This window comes from Pseudochaenichthys georgianus, chromosome 1, assembly GCF_902827115.2.
Source record: "Pseudochaenichthys georgianus chromosome 1, fPseGeo1.2, whole genome shotgun sequence".
Lineage (NCBI taxonomy): Eukaryota > Metazoa > Chordata > Actinopteri > Perciformes > Channichthyidae > Pseudochaenichthys > Pseudochaenichthys georgianus.
This window is the reverse complement of record NC_047503.1, coordinates 7,447,474-7,466,255: the sequence shown is the minus strand read 5'-3', so window position 1 is coordinate 7,466,255 and position 18,782 is coordinate 7,447,474.

The following is an 18,782-nucleotide window of genomic DNA, read 5'->3' as shown; positions in this document are numbered from 1 at the left end:
TATACTTTATTACTTGTTTCCATTCATGTCAATTGCAGATACATGTTTAGTCTTCTCAAGCACCAACTATCAAATATCTCTCCTGATTGTTGGCACTTGACAATCACCTTACCTGAATTGTACTCAGGTGTAACTAAAGTCTGATTTAAGGGTTGTTTATATTTCACATAATTAATCAGAATCTGCAAAGTAACTCAAATAAATGCAGTGGAGTGAAAATACCAGCTTAACCTCTGAATTGTAGTGGAGTAGAATTACAAAGTAGCAATGAGCTGTCATGTGGGTATATATTAATGCTCTATATTAATGCTGTGCATTATGGACAGCGATTTTCACCCATTTATGAATTATATGTTTTACATTTGATAACACCAATGATTTAATAATGGCAACTTCTAATTGTGGGAAAAACGAAAACGTTCAGTTTTTTGCGAGACACAATAGCCAGCATGTGTAGTTCTGGAGGGGTGTTCGATTCCAGTTTTGGATAGTCTGGCGTGGTTTCGTTCCATTTCACACAGCTGTTTGACGCTCTGCGTAACCTTACGGGAACGGTAGTCCTAAACGATAGCTGGGGATTATGGGTAGTGTAGTGTCTTCGGCCAGATGGATAATAATAATAAGCAGCAAGGCCCACCGGGTAAGCCGGCTGCCCTTAACCTGTCGGTTATAGGCAGCATGGCTCGCTGCATAAATAGGCTGTCTTTAAAACCTATTGGTTTTTAGGCAGCTCGGTTTTTCTCCTCTGTCCCAAACCTACCTCCTACACACGGTAATGAGCCCACGAGTGCCATTATTACAGTGAGGACAGCACTGCACACAGCTCCGCTCATCCCTTAGGGTTGTTGAGCGTGAACGCACCTCGGTGTCCAGTTTAACACTGTAAGCAATTACTGTTATTTTTCAGCCGGTTTTTGGCACTAATCTACTGGCAGCCCCCTAACCAGAATGTTTCTGTGAATTATTTAATTTTTTACAGTAATAAACTGAAATTGTCCAACAGTATGAATACTGTATAATGTCAGTGTATTGCTGGGGTCTCTGCTGCCGGTGTTTTACTGTTAATGAGAAAGGCTGTAAAATCATTTCACAGTATGAGTACTGTGGTATGGCAGGGAAGTGCAGGCGTCTGTGAAGAGACTGCCGGCGCTTTACTGTTGTTTGACAGGAAAATGTGTTACAGTGGACATAATGAGAGCCTGTGTGAAGTGCAGCGTCTGGAGGGCTCTGGCGTGGCTCGTCACCATGACAACCACAGCACATCCAGAGCAGGTTGGCGTGCTGAGTGGCGGCGAGTGTGTTCAATGGACAGATGGAATATAATATGCAGCAAGGCTCCCCGGTTAAGCCGGCTGCCAATAGCCTATCGGTTACTTGGCAGCATGGCTCGCTGCCTAAGCCGGCTGTTTTTTTTTTAACTTATCGGTTAATAAAACAGCAGGGCGTACTATTCAATCCGTCTACCTTTAAACTTTTTGGCTTTAGGCAGCACGGATTTTTCCTCTGTCTCAGACGTACCTCCTACCCACGGTCGTAATTAGCCCACGGAGGGCCATTATTACACCTCGGGTGGACAGCACTGCATACACCTCCGCTCATCCCTTAGTGATGTTGAGCGTGAATGCGCAGTTTACGAGTCTTCTCCTAAACGGCGACATAATGAGAGCCTGTGTAAAATGCAGCGTGTGGAGGTCTCTGGCGTGGTTTGCCACCAACCACAGCACATCCAGAGAATGTACACCCGATGCTATCAGAGTACTGGATGGTACTCAGTGTGGTGGCGCGTGTGTCTGATGGACAGATGGATGAGCAGGCGGATGGGCAGAGAGTAGTCTCTGCAGTTCGCCTCTCCCCCCCGCAGTTCTTCGGGATACAGGGAGCCCTGTCATCCCGGGAACAGTGTCTCGTGCTCCGTGCAGAGCGGCAGGAACTCTTGTTAAAAGGAAGCTTTTTTCCAGGGTTCCTCATGGGGAAGAAAATCAGGGTTTTTTACTCCCGGTATTTTCTGGTCCCGAAGGAGACGGGGCGGGGGGAATGAGACCCATCCTCGATCTGTCAGTGTCCAACAATGGCCTTTTCCCATGCTGACGATCAAACAGGTGCTGGAGTGTTCACCAGGGAGGTTGTAGTGGAAACTGGGTCTGTACTGCTTGCGTGTGCGGCACATTTACAGACTGCAACCTCAGATGGGAGCAGAATGGCGTCTAGTAAGCCTGCAACCAGTACATGGTTAAGTACTGGTTTGCCATCAGATTTCAGAAATTGTCTACACTTCCAAATAGCCCCAAAATCGTGTACTACCCCGAAAGCATATCGTGAGTCAGTGTAAATAGTCACGGTTTTGCCTTCTGCAAACGTGCAGGCTTCAGTTAGTGCGATGAGCTCTGCTGCCTGTGCTGATAGGTGACATGGAAGCGGTCCAGAACGGAGTACAGCAGAATCTGAAACAACAGAAAAACCCACCCGATTAGTGCCCCCTTGGTCACGAGAGGCAGACCCATCAACATACAAAATGAGGTCAGCGTTGGTCAGAGGAACGTCTTTTAAGTCCGGTCTAGGTGTGCACACAATGGAAAGTACGGCAACACAGTCGTGTTCCTCACCGTCTTCAGGCAAAGGCATAAGAGACGCTGGATTCAGAGTGTTACATCGCTTGACATAAACATTAGGCATGTCTAACAGGCAGGTGTGATACCTGAGGTAACGTGCAGCAGAGAGGTGTGATGTTCTCTGTTCAAGGAGGATGAGTGAAACAGCATGTGGAACTAACAGGGTCAAAGGTGCATATCCCACAATGTCACGTGAGGAGTTGAGCGCTTTCTCAGCAGCAGCCACTGCATGTAGACATTTAGGCAGGCCAGCAGCTACAGGATCTAGCTTGGAGGAGAAATAGGCCACAGGCCTCTGTTTTCCTCCATGATCTTGCAGTAGAACTGAGGTCATACACCCATGTCGTTCATCCACTGCCTGAGTGAAAGGTTTAGTGTGATCAGGTAGACTTAGAGTCGGTGGGGATTGGAGAGCCAGCTTCATGTTAATGAAGGCTTCGTCGGCTTCCGGTGTCCATATAAGATGATCTGTAGGTTTAAACCAGTGACGTATGTGATAGTACGCAGTGGTAACTCGATTGGAGAATAGTTTGGAATGAATGACCTGCAGTATGAACAAAAACCCAAAAATGACATAATCTGTCGCTTAGTGACAGGTTTTGGCAGAGCAGCCAATGATGCAATACGCTTATCTGAAAGCGTTTTCCCCTCTCCTGAAATGACATGACCCAAGAATGTAACTGTTCTTTGTACATATTGGAGTTTAGACAAACTGGCCTTATGGCCTTCGGCTGCGAGGTGCATTAACAAAGCAATAGTATCAGTCTCACACTGTTCTGCTGTAGGTGCGCAAATCATGAGGTCATCTACATACTGGATCAGAGCAGTGCCTTTAGAAACTTGGAGAGAGGCCAAACGTGTACACAATGCCTGGTTGTACACAGTAGGTGATTCATAATAACCTTGACACAGGCGTGTAAAAGTTTAAGGTTTACCGTCATATTCAAATGCAAACCAGAATTGGCTATCCTGCCGACAACGCCAATAATAAACCCAACGGAGAGTAGAATAATAATAATAAATAATTAAGCACATCTCAGGAAATAAGAAGCATTTGGTTTAAGCCTATAAGGATATAATAAAAATGTCCACTACATTCTCCCCTTTTGATCACACTTGATCAATAAAAAAAAAAATGACAGGATAGATTGATATAACACATCAATGAATACACTCCATCGCTGGTTTAAGTAAACACATCACAAATATATCATAGAAAACTGGCTGTTTTTGTGGAGGACAGACTCCAATATAATGTAAGCATAAGAGAGGAGATACCCACATGATTATATTGTAGTGTCGGAATCAGACTCTTCTGATTCTAGCTGGTCTATCTCACTGTGGCGCAAAGGATTGTCGTGTAATGGAATAGTAGTATACTGAACGAAAGCTGAGGATACCATACTGGAAACGCATTTCTTCAGTAATGGGATAATCAAACAGGTACAACTGATTAATAGGCTAAAAATGATCGCCAGGAGTGTCACTATCCTAGCCAGCCATGCTTCCCACCCGCCTGATGTAAGCCAGGCCCACCAGTTCCAGCCACCTGCGTTGGATATGTCATCAGCTTTCATGTCGGCTAACAGGTTGTTAAGATGCAGCACGGTGTCAGTGATGTTCTTGGTGGCGTCGGGAATGTCAGTGCAACAGGAGTCACCGATCACATGACACAGGCCACCCTTTGAGGCGAACAAAAGGTCAAGAGCAAATTGGTGCTGCATGAGCATGTTCCTAGAGGCTATTATGAATGGGGGCAATGCCTGGAAGCCTTGCGTCGTCTCGTAAGTGAGATTCTCTAGCCGGACGTGTAAGGTATCTATTTTATGGGCATTGTTTACTGTACCCCACCATGGGAACAGGCCACCCATGAATTTAGCTCCAGCGGACGTCAAATCTCTTTTTACCTTGTGGTGGTCGGGGTGTTGGAACTCTGGGTAATGATGTGTCGTGTGCATTAAGGACGTGAGTACAGTGACTGCTGGATTCAAATCCACTAGAGTGCATGTACCTATCCAGAGGGGAGCCAGAACTTGATAGAGCTTGTCGCCGCACAACCAAACATAATCTTGTGGCGAGCTAAACCCAGCATCACTGGGCCACGCCAGTTGGAGGGAAATATGTTTAACATCAGGGAATGCTACGTTAGAAAGGATTCTTTCAGGGGCACCGGATATGTGACAATACGAGATTTTGTAAGCACCGTAACTGCATGTGTTCCGTAGGATACGAGTACAACCAGTAGTAGTGCCTAGGAAAAAATAAGGTGGTGTAAGAGACGTTTTGTGGTACACTCTCTGGATGCATAGGCTGTGTTTCATCCCTCTCAAATGACTGGGGTGCACATGGCTGACCGGTTGGTACTTTGCGTATGTGGTGTCAAGCGTGGATGCACGCAAAGAGGAGTTAGACCGATTACTGCATGGTGGGGGAAGCTGCCTAGCATAACGCCACTTGGTTACGCTGTCTTCGCCCTTGATGGGCCTTGTCAGAGCCATAAACGCACAGAGGTGTTCAACCTGGGTCAGAGAGTGCGGAAGAACTGGCACGGACATTGATGAGTCCTGGGGGAAAAGGGTGCATGCATAACATGACCCATTTTGTCCTGCGGCCTGCAAGAATGATCTCAGAGTGTGCCACCAGACGTTACCGGCGATCCCATTACTGGTCTGACCCACATCAATGTTGCTATGGTCGTTATCGCCTATGTATAGATTAAATGTAGATGTACCTATGGATGTCAACAGTGGCGTCAAAGGTTGCTTACGCTTTTCCGGGGTCTGAGTTTTGGGCGCGATGTCTATGTAAAATGTGCCACACGGGTCGGCGCCGGATACATACATACAGACAACAAAATAACCCTTGTCTGATATCTGGGCAGCCTGTAGTAGCAACAGGATAACGGGGCTCGATGAATTGACCTTGGAGATAGACAATCTCCCTTTGATGTTTGTTTTGTCGTCCCATAAGGTATAACCCCAATCGGTGTGCGCGGTGGTCCATAAAACAAAAGTCCAGCCCCCCGAGCAGTGAGTGGCGGTGTGACTGTCACGGCCCGTCTACACTACAGCGTCAACAGCGTCGAAAGCTCCAATCTGCCCATTCACTTTCAATGGGGTGACGTCACGTAGCCTCGCTTTTTCGCCGAACTGAATTGTGGGTAGCAGAGCGGTCCGTCTCAGGCGACAGAAGTTGAACAATGTTCAACTTCTGACGCCGGAGACGCCGGAGTAGCCAGCGCCAGCCAATCAAATCCCGTTTCCCAAAATCTGACAGCTGAAGCCGTAGCCAATCAAACCGCGTCTAAGCTGGGAGAGATATCCCGCCGTTCATTTCTATATTTCAAAAAAAGTCGGAGGAGAAACTAACTATCGCCGTAGCAAATCACCCGGTTTTGTATGACCAGACCCTCTTCACCTACCGGGATACAAACCGGAGGAACCAGGCATGGAGGGAGGTGGCAGAGACAGTGGGTGAAACTGGTAGGTTTTCGCCTGTTTGGGGAGTTCATATATATATTGCTCCCATACAATCCCCGGGGTTTTTTGCTTTGTATGTCGGGGGCGGGAGATTCATGTGATTGGTTGTTGGCCGTGTTGCTTGAATAAAATCCCCAAGCTCCAGACACGCCCAGCTCCAAGCTATTTTTGAAGCTGTAGTGTGGACGCTCAGTCACTCTCGACATAGCAAATGTAGGCGTCGGCCCCCCCCAGTTTCTTAGGGTCGGGGCAATGCATGTAGTTGCACGGGTCTAACTGCACTGTGCTATCTTCCCCATCCCTTAGAGTAATGTTACCAATCCCTGTCTTGACCAGCCCCTCGACCCATGTGGTTTTGGATTTGACCCACTGAAAAAATCTCCACGTCAGTGGGGGTGCACATGAGCAGAGTGACGTCACACACCGTAGTGTTAACAGACGCATCTCTCGCAGGCTGAGGAACGTGCATGTCGCAGGCAGTGGGGGGACAGTGGCCGGGTCACGTGTCTCTCCATATAAACGTGCTGGAATTACTCTCCGTATGGAAAGTGCCTCAGCACTTCGTCCCATGGCTGTACAATCAACATATGTTGATTCAAACAGACAACAAAGCAGCGGCGGCCTACATAAATCGCCAGGGAGGTATTCGATCAGCGCAGCTGCTGAACACACATCCTACACAGCCAAATGGACAGCGCTCCGTGTGGTGTGCAGGGAAAAACCTGGACCCCGTTACGGGCCCCCTGCTTCGTGCTGTCGTTCCTCCAGCTGTTGCTGGACAGGAATTGGCTTATAGCACGGTAAAAACATATGCTGCTGCCATTTCATCTTGCCACGTAGGTTTGGGGTCAGCACGGTGTGTAGTCACCCTCTGACAAAACGTTTTCTACGGGGAGCACAGAGACTCAGACATGTGTCACACGCTTTGGCGCCTCAATGGGTTTTGGCTTTAGTGTTACGCGCACTGAGTAAAGCTCCATTTGAACCTTTAGATCAGGTCCCCCTGAAGTTCTTGTCAGCCAAAGTAGCTCTGCTCTTGGCTCTCACATCAGCTAAAGGGTGAGTGATATGTCTGCTCTCTCTGTGGCTCCGTCATGTCTCCAGATCCAAGGAGATGGCAGTTCAGCTGTTTTGCGCCTTAACCCGGCTTTTATGCCAAAGGTGATCACGAGCTCTTTTAGATCGAGAGGGATCACTTCGGATGGTTTCTTCCCTCCTCCTCACACATCAGAGGAAGAAGCCACATCTCATCTCCTCTGTCCCGTACGTGCGCTGTCATGTTATATTGCACGCACAGCCACGTTGCGCAAGTCTCAGTGCCTGTTTGTGCATTACAGGGAGCACTCAATAGGGCAGCCTCTATCTGCACAGCGGCTGTCACACTGGTTGTGTGAGGCTGTGTCACAGGCGTATTTCTACTCTAGGGTGGATCCCCAAAAAAACATCAAAGCGCACAGCACCAGAGGAATTTCAACCTCTATGGCGTTGCATAGAGGAATGACAGTGGAAGACATTTGCAATGCTGCATCTTGGTCTTCCCCCTGTTCTTTTATTCGTTTTTATTTGAGGGATGTCTCCCATTCCTCTCTTACACATTCAGTACTGCTGTTCTGTCAGATTGAGTAATGTCAGGGACTAAACGGCGTGCCCTCTCTCCTGCCTATCGGCATTCAGAGAGCTGCCCCTTTTGCCCCTCTTTTATAGGTTTAACAAGTGGGATTTGTTTATCTCTACTTTTTTTAAACGACGGGTATTCACCTTCATTCCCTTAAAGAGAATATTCATTTGGAATAATGCTATATTTCCAGGGACTGTGATGCTCCTTCTTTTTCGCATGGGTTATTAATTGAGTAGATGGGTTTTTGTGCTTCTGGTTACGGACGGACCAGTGGGGCGTGGACTACATCCTGCTTCGCCCTTAACCCAATAGCGATAGCCTTAGAGGGCGAAGCCTCATACGAAATAGACCTGAGGTTACGTACTGTAACCCAGCTTCTATGAGTATAGGCGCAGCCCTCTAAGGTTCGGGCCCCACTGGCTCCGCGAATAGCTGAAGAAAAGCTGTTTGTGTGGGAGCAGTTGGACGGGCCATCTTCCTATTTATACGGAAGTGAGGCCGGAGGTGGGGCCCACGTCATAGGTGGGCGTGGATTAAGTCTGTCAGTGCTGCACACGTGCAGTGGGATTACCAAATAGCGATAGCCTTAGAGGGCTGCGCCTATACTCATAGAAGCTGGGTTACAGTACGTAACCTCAGCTCTCTTGGCTTCTTAAAAGCAGCGGGGATCAGCTGTTGTCTTTTGCCGGGCTCCGGTGATTGGCAAATCTGGGTGATGCCTTCTGATATGATTTAGCATGTTTGGCGTGTGTTACCATTAGCATACCGCACCGCTGAAGAACAACGCCGACACACCGTCCTCGTCCGATCCACCACTCGCACACCTCATCGTTACTGTAGTCCACAGGGAACCCGAAATGTTCCCACACAGCTGATTTAAAAGAAGCAGGTGGCTTCTAGCTCCTGTGTGTTATCTGAACTCGCCATACTAACTTTTCTTCTTCTTGTATTTAGTTCGTTTTGTTGTTGTGTTTCTTCTTCTTGTTCTTCATTTGTTGTTTAAGGGCAGCTGGCAAACAGCTTTTAGGCGCAATACCGCCACCTGGATTATATATAGTGTATTGGATACTGACCTGAATTACTTTTTTCCCACTCGTAAAAAAAAGCAATAGAGTCTGGCTGCAGACCGCAGCAAGGAGGCGTTTCCTATAGGGGCGTTTCCTATAGGGGCGTTTCCTATAGGGGCGTTTCCTATAGGGGCGTTTCCTATAGTGAACGACGGGAGCCGGCTCTCGCCCGCGAACGAGCCGTTTTTTGTTTTGTTTTTGCGGAGGGATCTAGATCGGCATGAAGGCACATTATGCAATGTGCAATGTGGACATTATCCCGCTTATTACACATGGCCACATTCTCAACAAAGTAACGACATGACTCCCAATAATAATTGAAATGCTTTTATGGATTTAGAAAAAGATTTTATTGATTTAAAAAATAGTTTTATGTATTGATTTAAATTGACATGCATCCGCTAAGAAAAGTAGTCCGTTGTTACTGTTTGAACTAACGTAACAACGGCAGGAACTGCTTCTATAGTGTTTTTGAGGAGCTTTTTGATTACAGATTTGAAAACATCGTTGCTTGCTTTAAAAGTAGCACAATTCATTATGTCAAACCTTGAAAGATATCCCTGCCCTAATGCCAAAAGTAACTGGCAACTGAATATATGTCGCCGTAGCTATGATGTCTATGTCTGGACCGCTGCGTAAAAAGGAGGGTTTCTGACCCATTACTTCTCTTCTTACTTCTATAAGAATAAAACACGGAGGACGGAGATCTCTTTTTGTCCCCCTCTTCTCCCCGCTGCAGCCTAGCAGTTGATCTCAAAGCACGCTCCCCTCTCCTGCAGGGAGAAAAACTATATTTATATACTTTATATAGGTTGATACAGTAGCCCCTTTTTTTAAATAGTTTTTATAGGTGTTGCCATTTGTTTTGTGTAGAGTGGTTCTACAAGCAAGTCAATGCATTAATTGGGTGGTATCAGAGAGTTACACGGGTCTGTAAATGCAATGAAAACAATTGGCCACAGCAAATAATTTATATTAAACATGTAATTTTTACTTTTGAATACTTTAGTACAAAGGATGTCTTGAATAATTTAAGTGATATATGTGTACACATATACATCATTAGTCAAAACAGGGCTACATTTAATTTAATTAAAAGGTATAATATGTGGTAAACTGAAGAGCCCTTTGGGAGCCGAAAGAGCCGGCTCTTCTTGGTGAGTCAAATGATCCGGCTCAGCAAGAAGAGCCGGAATTCCCATCACTAGAACAATGACTTCTTCTGCGAGGATTTATAAAAGCAGCTGGAATCCCTTAAGTTGCTATTGGATAAAAAAAGTTAGGAAATGCCCCTATAGGAAACGCCCCTATAGGAAACGCCTCCTTGCTGCGGTCTGCAGCCAGACCCATCTAAAAAAAAGGCGTATTCGCTGTGTGACTGCATGTGCCGAACCGTGATGTCCGAACCGTGATGTCCGAACCGTGATGTCCGAACCGTGACGGTACGGGACGAATACGGATACCGTTACACCCCTAATAACATATAAACACATGTACTTATGTAGAAAGTAACTGCAATGCATAATACATGGAGTGCAGTAAAGTACAATATTTCCCTCTGAAATGTAATGTGTTTCACTCATTTTTAATTAAAATTATGTGTTTCACTCCTTTTTGATTAAAATAATGCATATTCAACTGCTCAAGAGGTTATTCACTGATTCAAAGACGTTTGTTTCACATCGTAAATCAACGGGGGAAAGTATTTTTGAGCACAATGGCATTCCACCATTTGGCCACTATGGGGACATTTAAAGTGTTAAAATGGCAGAAGGACAGGGCACATGAAAGGTTAAAAAAAGTAAGTATGCTATCATATTAGATAGAAGAGGTGGGGCGCAGCCTGCGAGCTAGTTCAGGCAGTCCTCTCAAGCACCAATGATACATTTAAGAGCCTGCCCCTCTTACAACCAACACATTCTCCTAAATCTGCCGCTCTTTTTAAGCATATCTGCCTGCCTCTGCCTCGCAAATGCTGCTGCTGCTTCCACCTTGCTGCTGCTCTCCTGCTCCCCCACCACCCCAGCATCTACCTGAATGCTTAGGGGGAATAGTTATCTATTCATCACTCAATGTTCTATGTAAATCTGTGGAGTGATGAGGCCCGAGCCCAGACGCCAAACTCAAACTATATGCTGCCTCTAATAAACATATCCTCAAATAAACATGTGAGTTGTCTGACGGAGCTGTAATTAAATCAAAAAGGTTCACAACCATGGTAAAAATAGAAATGAAGTAGCAGCCACTATAACAATAATTCATTTTGAAAAGTGTATTTTGAAAATAAGCAGTGTGATTGAAAACTGTGATGTGATGTATTGCAACCCAGTCTCACGGCATGTTGTGTTCTAGTCACGACATTTAATCTATTGATTCGTGTTCACCAACACGATTTTCCCCTTTTTTTCGTGTCACACAGAACAATTTTAAAAGCAATGAATTTCTATTGGTAGTGTGTTTCGTGCCCGCAGCACGTCTTTTTGTCCGGTCGGGTCTTGGAAGACCGGAAGCTGTGGGGTTCATAAAAACATGTTCTTACTCAATATCAAGCCACAATTATTGTTTTTATTTTAAATCGTATAATGTCGGACTTTTTTTGTCGTCTGTGAGGAAAGGAAATGGGGCTCAGAGCCTCAGAATACTGAAATCTGTATTTTTTGTAATCTTTTTTTCCTTCTAATTTGTTATTCTTTTCTAAATAACACACTGTTATTTACTCACCAATTATCCTTGTTTTTATTTATTTGTTTAATTCCATAATCTCGGGCTTTTTTGGCGTCCGTCAGGAACTGAATTTCAAAATAAAAATAACCGGAAACAGAGGTAGCATCATTGCGATACACAGCCACTGAACTGATTACCCAAGATCCTCAGCTATGGTTTAAGCTCGCTGATTGGATGTTTTAGCCGCAATGCATGTAGGGATATCAGCCTGTCCTCCTACAAAAAACGACCATATAGGTCGATTGTTCAGCAGCTAAATACGACCCAGAGACACGTTTTAAAGTGTAGCCCCTCTAGTGGTCGTGTAAGAAACAACATGCTCCTGTCGATTGCAAACGCTCCGGAGGGTCGTTTATTCACAAATAACCCTCTCTGGAAAATCCTAAATTGTGGAATAGTTTGGCCATTAAAATGCTTTTTTATTAGATTTCTAGCGTGAAGTGTATATTGTACTTTTATAATCCACGTCCAGTGGATGTGTAGGATCTACAGTTTGATAGATATACGAAGATGATTTGAGGTCTCGCCAGGAGAACGTGTACTGTATATTGGGCAACTTCCATGTAAAGTTAGCGTGGGTGAAAACAGTATTTCCGGTCTCGTTTTTTCATAATAAAACCGGAAGTATTCCCCACACTGTCAAATGATTACGCAGTGATATCTCCATTACTCATCCACTAAAAAACATCAGTTTATCCTTGTTAATTACACAATATTGATTGGTTTAAATTGTGTACAATGCTTTTGTGTTTTTAACCTTCGATTCGGAGAAACAAATTGTTTTTTCGGAGTTTAGACACTACAGAGTTTCCGAAGACACTACACTACCCAGAATCCCCAGCTATCGTTTGGGCTACAACATCCGCCTTGCTTTACAAACCCCGTGATTAGCCCTCAAGCTCTGTGATTGGATATTGGAGTGGCAGTGCGACAAGGTTACGCTGAGCGTCAAAGCTCTTTGAAATGGAATGGAACCACGCCACACTATCCAAAACTGGACTTGGACGGGTCCAGCCCGGCCCTCCCCCCCAAAATTACACTTGCTGGCTATTGTGTGTTTCGCAACATGTTCTATGGCACGTCTCTACTGGGAAATGTAGTTTTAAAAGACGTTTTCGTATTTCCCACAATTAGAAGTTGCCAGTATTAAACTGTATACATCCCTGGAGGTTTAGGGGACACGAAACACATTGGTGTTATCAAATTTAAAACATATAATTAATACATGGGTGAAAATTGCTTGTGTCCATAATGGGCAGCATTAATACCACATGACAGCTAAGGTCAGAAGAGCTTTATTTAGCAGCTGGTATTATGTCTGTGACCCCTCCTGTTGTTAATTGATAAGCCTGAAACATGCACTTGTCAAGGTTCAGATGCACATTTAGCAAATATGGCAGTAGCCATCGATCATCTTAAGATAAGATACTTTATTGATCCCAAGTTGGGAAATGTTTTTGTTACAGCAGCATGTACTACTTTGTTCTACTCCACTACAATTCAGAGGTTAACCTGGTATTTTTACTCTACTACATTTATTTTTGTTACTTTGCAGATTCTGATTAATGATGTGAAATATAAACAACCCTTAAATCAGACTTTAGTTACACCTGAGTAAAATTCAGCCTTATCAGTTTGTCTGTTTTGCACATCCTCCTGTTAATATCTTTGGACGTCCTGCACTAAACTGTTTTATTGTAGAGATCACTACAGTATCTTCTAGATATTTTCCATTCTATATTTCTATCATTGACCCCTATTTTGTATGTAGGCTACTCTTAATATTTAAATGTTTTCATCAATAACTAAATAAATATAACTTATTCAACAACTACATTCAATAACGTGCTTTAACCACTAGGAGGTGCGGTTTAGACCAGTGGTCTAGTTAATAAAACATAATAATATCGTACATAATATGACTATTCACTTTATTGTGAGTTTAAAACAGAACGGTAAAGGAAAATACAGTTTCAGTCTCTCGATGTGAAGCTTATGCATTGTACCATGAACCTGTATAGACCTGTAACAGTCAACTGCATGAGGAGTTGGAAAGGTAGTTCAGAAAATCAGTAATATCTTTAAAAACTACAAAAAAGTCCCTTTCTATCAGCTGTGCACCGTTATGGTCTAAATACAGACTATCTACTAATTGGATCAAATATAAAAGTCAGCCGAATTAGTGTTGATACTGCAAGGAGACGTATTGTGTGATTTTAAATTATGATATGTCTTTGCCCTGTGCTGTGTGTTGTACTTTTTATTGTCTGTTTATTGTATGTTGAACTGTATGGAACAATCTGTAATACTCTGCACTGAACACGAATTCCACCAGCCTGGCTGTGTGGTCATTAAAGATTCTAATCTAATCTAATCTAATAAGAAATGGAAGATGTTGTTTAATTGTTGATATATTTATGGTCCACGTCACGTATTCAGTTTTGGCGGCATCTCTTCCAGTTTGTCAAAAGGTCTTCTGATCAGGGCTCTATAAATACATATCTAGGGCAGATATGTAATATTTAATGCAGCCGAACCGTGTATTACAATGCCGTTATGTGATGACTTTCAAAGAGAAAAGCAAGAACACTCGGAATAAAGTATTATTATTATTTTTTTTAATGTTTTCCGATTTCATATCACATAAACACCATATCCCGACGTGCATTGCGGCGTGATTTTAGCCTATCAAAACCTCTGAAAAAAGAAATGTGTCTCTCAGAATCGAAAGAGAAAAACCTATGGGAAAAACACAAAAGCATTGTACACAATTTAAACCAATTAATGTCGTATAATTAACTAGGATAAACTGATGTTTTTTTAGTGGATGAGTAGTGCAGATATCACTGTTAAATCATTTGATCATTGGTTTTATTATGAAAACGGCGAGACCGGAAATACTGTTTTCAACCCGTAACTTTACATGGAAGCTTGCCGCATATACACGTTCTCCTGACGAAATCTCAAATCATCTTCGTAATATCTATCAAACTATAGATCCTACATATCGACTGGACGTGGATTCTAAAAGTACAACATATACTTCTCGCTAGAAATCTTATCATAAAGCGTTTTAATGGCCAAACTATCCTACAATTTAGGATTTTACAGAGAGGGTTATTTGTGAATAAACAACCCTCTGTAACGTTTGCATTCAACGGGAGCACTCGAGGCCGACAATTTTCAAACATAATTATAGGTCGTATTAAGCGCTTGAACAAACGACATATTTGGTCGTAATAAGGGCTTAAACAATCGACCCATTTGGTCGTATGAGTTGGAGGACTTGTTGAGGGATATGGTGTTCATGCCATATCAAATCCGAAAAACATTTAAAAAGAATAAAATAATACTTAATTCCGAGTGTTCTTGCTTTTCTCTTTGAAAGTCATCACATAACGGCATTGTAATACACGGTTCGGCTGCATTACATATTACAGATCTGCCGTAGTTCTTTATTTATAGAGCCCTGATGAGAAGACCTTTGGAAAAACTGGAAGAAATGCCGCCGAAACTGAATACGTGACGTGGATCATAAATATATCAGCAATTAAACAACATCTTCGATTTCTCTTCACACAATACGTCTCCTTGCAGTATCAACACTAATTCGGTTGACTTTTAAATTTGATCTAATTCGTAGATAGGTTATATTTACACCACAACGGTGCACAGCTGATATAAAAGGACCTGTAGTTTTTAAAGATATTACTGATTTTCTTTGAATATAAGAATATAAATAATGAGTCTGAAATAATATAGCAATATGCTGTAAAATTATGTGAAAACATGAATACAACTACAAAACTTGAGATGTTGTACATACATAAGTGTCCTACACTAATAATACAAAGTTATTATGGGTGTGTGTACCTTGTTTGCGCCGCCTAGTGGTTAAAGTACATTATTTTCAATTATTGTTTTTATCTGTTATATTTGATGAAAAAAATATTAAGAGTACATACTTTTCATAGGGGTAGAAGGTCAATGATAGAAATATAGAATATAAAAAATCAAGTATATACTATAAAATAACCAAATAAATAAGTGATCTCTACAATAAAACAGTTAAGTGCATGATGTACAAAGATATTAACAGGAGGAGGTGCAAAACAGAAAAACGAATTGACCTGTATTTAAACATTAAATAATACTTTAGATTAAGGTCTTCTTTTAAATAAGAAAAAAGCTTTGGGGGTATCTATTTACAGATAAATATTAAGCCTGACAAAGTACTTAACGTCTAATATATTGCTTTCCTGCAATGTTAACTATGTTGAAGCACTTATTTGAACTGATATTATACATATGAATTATACTCTTATGTATGTAGATATTATAATAAATGTAAAGAATATGACAGTTTGTGCCTAAAACCAGGTCAAAGCTCAGAGGGGACCGTTGCTTCTCTGTAGCAGCTCCCAAACTGTAAGGTTTCAGCGTTAGAGTCTGTGAGCTTATTAGCCGCGTTCACACTGCGGTACTTTTCCCACAAAGGTTCATGTGAACTTAGTTCATGATCGCGTTCACACCAAAAAGAGCCGGTACTAAAATTACGGTACTCTCGAAAGTCCCTGCTAAGAGCAGGGACTTTCGAGCGGCTCTTTTTTGAGAAAAGAGCTATATTCCTGATTGGCTGGGCGAATTGCAAACCACGCCCCGTAAAACTCCCAAAAAGTTTTGTGAAGCCGCCATTTTATTATCCTCGCGTTAGCATTATTAGCATTAGCCCAGCGCAGAAACGCAGAGACTAACTTATGGCAACACAAAATAAAACATGGGAGCGGTGGAGATGAGGAGGTGTCGGCGTTCTGGCGATTTACTCGGAAGGCTTCAGTAGAAGCTGCTGGGACTCCCAGCAGCTTCTACTGAAGCCTTCCCCAACTCCGGAGACTTCCGGCCGGGGACTTTGGGCGGCAGTATACGCCGTGAAGTGGGTTGCGGCCTGCCAGTAAACCCAAAGCAGAAGAAGAAGAAGAAGTGACGTCAGCGGCTTCATTTGCCTAATCCACCCCCAGGGACTTTTTCTGGTGTGAACGCGATCTGTACTTAGTTCATGCGAACTAAAGAGTTCTCATGAACTAAGTTCGCATGAACCTTTGTGGGAAAAGTACCGCAGTGTGAACGCGGCTATTGTTTTGCGTTTATTCTGGTGGCCTTGCAGTTTATTTTTGATGTTGGCTCTGTCCTCTCGTTTCAGGTGTCATCACTTCCTGTCGTGGTGTGTCACTTGCCAGCTTGATTCTGATCTCCTGTTCTGGATTGTTTGCACCTGTGCCTCATTAACTGTTGTGTATATGTAGCCCTGTTCTCCTGTTGTCTTGTCTCTATACCAAGTCCATGTCTGTACTCCCTCATGTAAACATTGAGCATACTAGTTGAACCTAGTGAACTATTGAGTGTCCTAGTTGATCCTAAAACCTTTTTGTATATTAAAAGGTATTTTTGGAAATCAAGAAAGAATGGTGCATCTTAGTCTTTGTGAGTCCTTCGTGTCAGAAAGAACCGACCAAACAAGATGGACTCAGCCGATTCCACCGTGTTAAAGACGGCTTTGCAGGCGCAAGGAACACGCCTGCATCAACACGAGGAACAGCTGACAACAATGAATCAGGGCGTTCAGGACTTAAATGCCCGTCAGCACCACTTCCAGTCAACAGTGACAACGGAAATAAATCACCTGGCGGAGAAAATGCGTGACATACTTACGCACCTCGAGGCACGTCCTGCTGTTCCTGCGGCAGAGTTTTCCGGTCCAGCGGAGGTCTGGTTTGCTGAGATCCCCATTAAAATACCCATGCCATCGTCTTCACTCCGCCTCGCTTCACCGGAGAAGTTCTCCGGGGATTCTGGAAACTGTCATCCATTCCTGATACAGTGCGATCTCCATTTCAAACATCAGCCCGCAGCATTTCCCACAGATCAAGCTAAGGTAGGTTACATAGTATCTGACTTGACGGAAAGAGCGGGAGCCTGGGCAACAGCAGAATGGGCCCGAGACTCGCCTGTTTGCCAGTCGTTAAGGATATTCATGGATTCTATGAAAAACATGTTTGACCAGACAGCACCCGGGAGAGAGTCAGCGAGAGCCCTGGTGAACATCAAACAACGGCAGAGGAGAGTGGCGGATTACTCGATCGAATTCCGGACCCTGGCAGCGGAGAGTGGATGGAACTCAGCTGCTCTTTTTGATGCGTTTCTGCATGGATTAGCGGATCCCATAAAGGATCAGTTAGCTCCATTAGAGTTGCCTTTAGAATTGGATTTAGAGGTGGACCAACGTCTAGCAGAGAGACGTCGGGAGAGAGGGGAGAAAACAGCTTCCACTCCACTGTTCGGATGGGAGTTACAGAGGGAACACTACGGTTGGCGGAGTAATACCCGGACTTCGTCTCCAGAGCGACCAGCGCCCCCTAGCGCCGCGGAGGAACAGATGCAGCTCGGAAGAGCCAAACTCACCCCGGAGGAGCGTCAGCGCCGCCTACGGGAGCGGCGGTGTTTCTACTGCGGCCAGCAGGGTCATGTTCTGGCAGCCTGTCCGGCAAAAGATCAGGCTCATCAGCGGGAAGAGGGACTTCTTTCAACCCTTCCTCGAGAAGACTGACTCAGGTACAAATGAAACTTAATGATAAAACTGTGACTCAGGATGCATTAATTGATTCTGGGGCTGATGAGAGCTTGCTAGACTGGGAACTGGCTAAAGAGTTGAACTTAAACATTGTCCTTTCAGATCAGCCATTATAGGCTAGCGCGTTGGATGGCCGCCTTTTATGTACAGTTACTCATCGCACGGAACCCATAGAAATGGTCATAGATCAGGAGCACCGTGAGCATATTAGCTTTCATTTATTTAACTCAGCTCAACAGCCTCTCATTTTGGGTTACCCTTGGCTTGTTAAACATAACCCTCACATGGACTGGCTTACAGGAAAGGTTAAGGGGTGGGGGGAGTGAGTGCTCTCGTTCATGTTTAGCCTCTCATACAGTTTCGAGTGGACCGCACAGATCTGGGAACTTTAAACAGGCGTCAGATAGGGACAGTGTCACACAGTTCTAAACATTCTGACTTTCCTGACTTATCCAAAGTGCCAGAGTGTTACCTTGACATTAAGGAGGTGTTTAACAAAACACGAGCTACTTCCTTGCCTCCCCATAGACTGTATGATTGCCCCATAGACCTTCTCTCGGGCTCTACTATCCCCAAAGGACGGTTGTATTCTCTCTCTGGTCCTGAAAGGGAGGCCATGGAAGAGTATATCGGATCATCACCCAAAGCTGGCTTGAT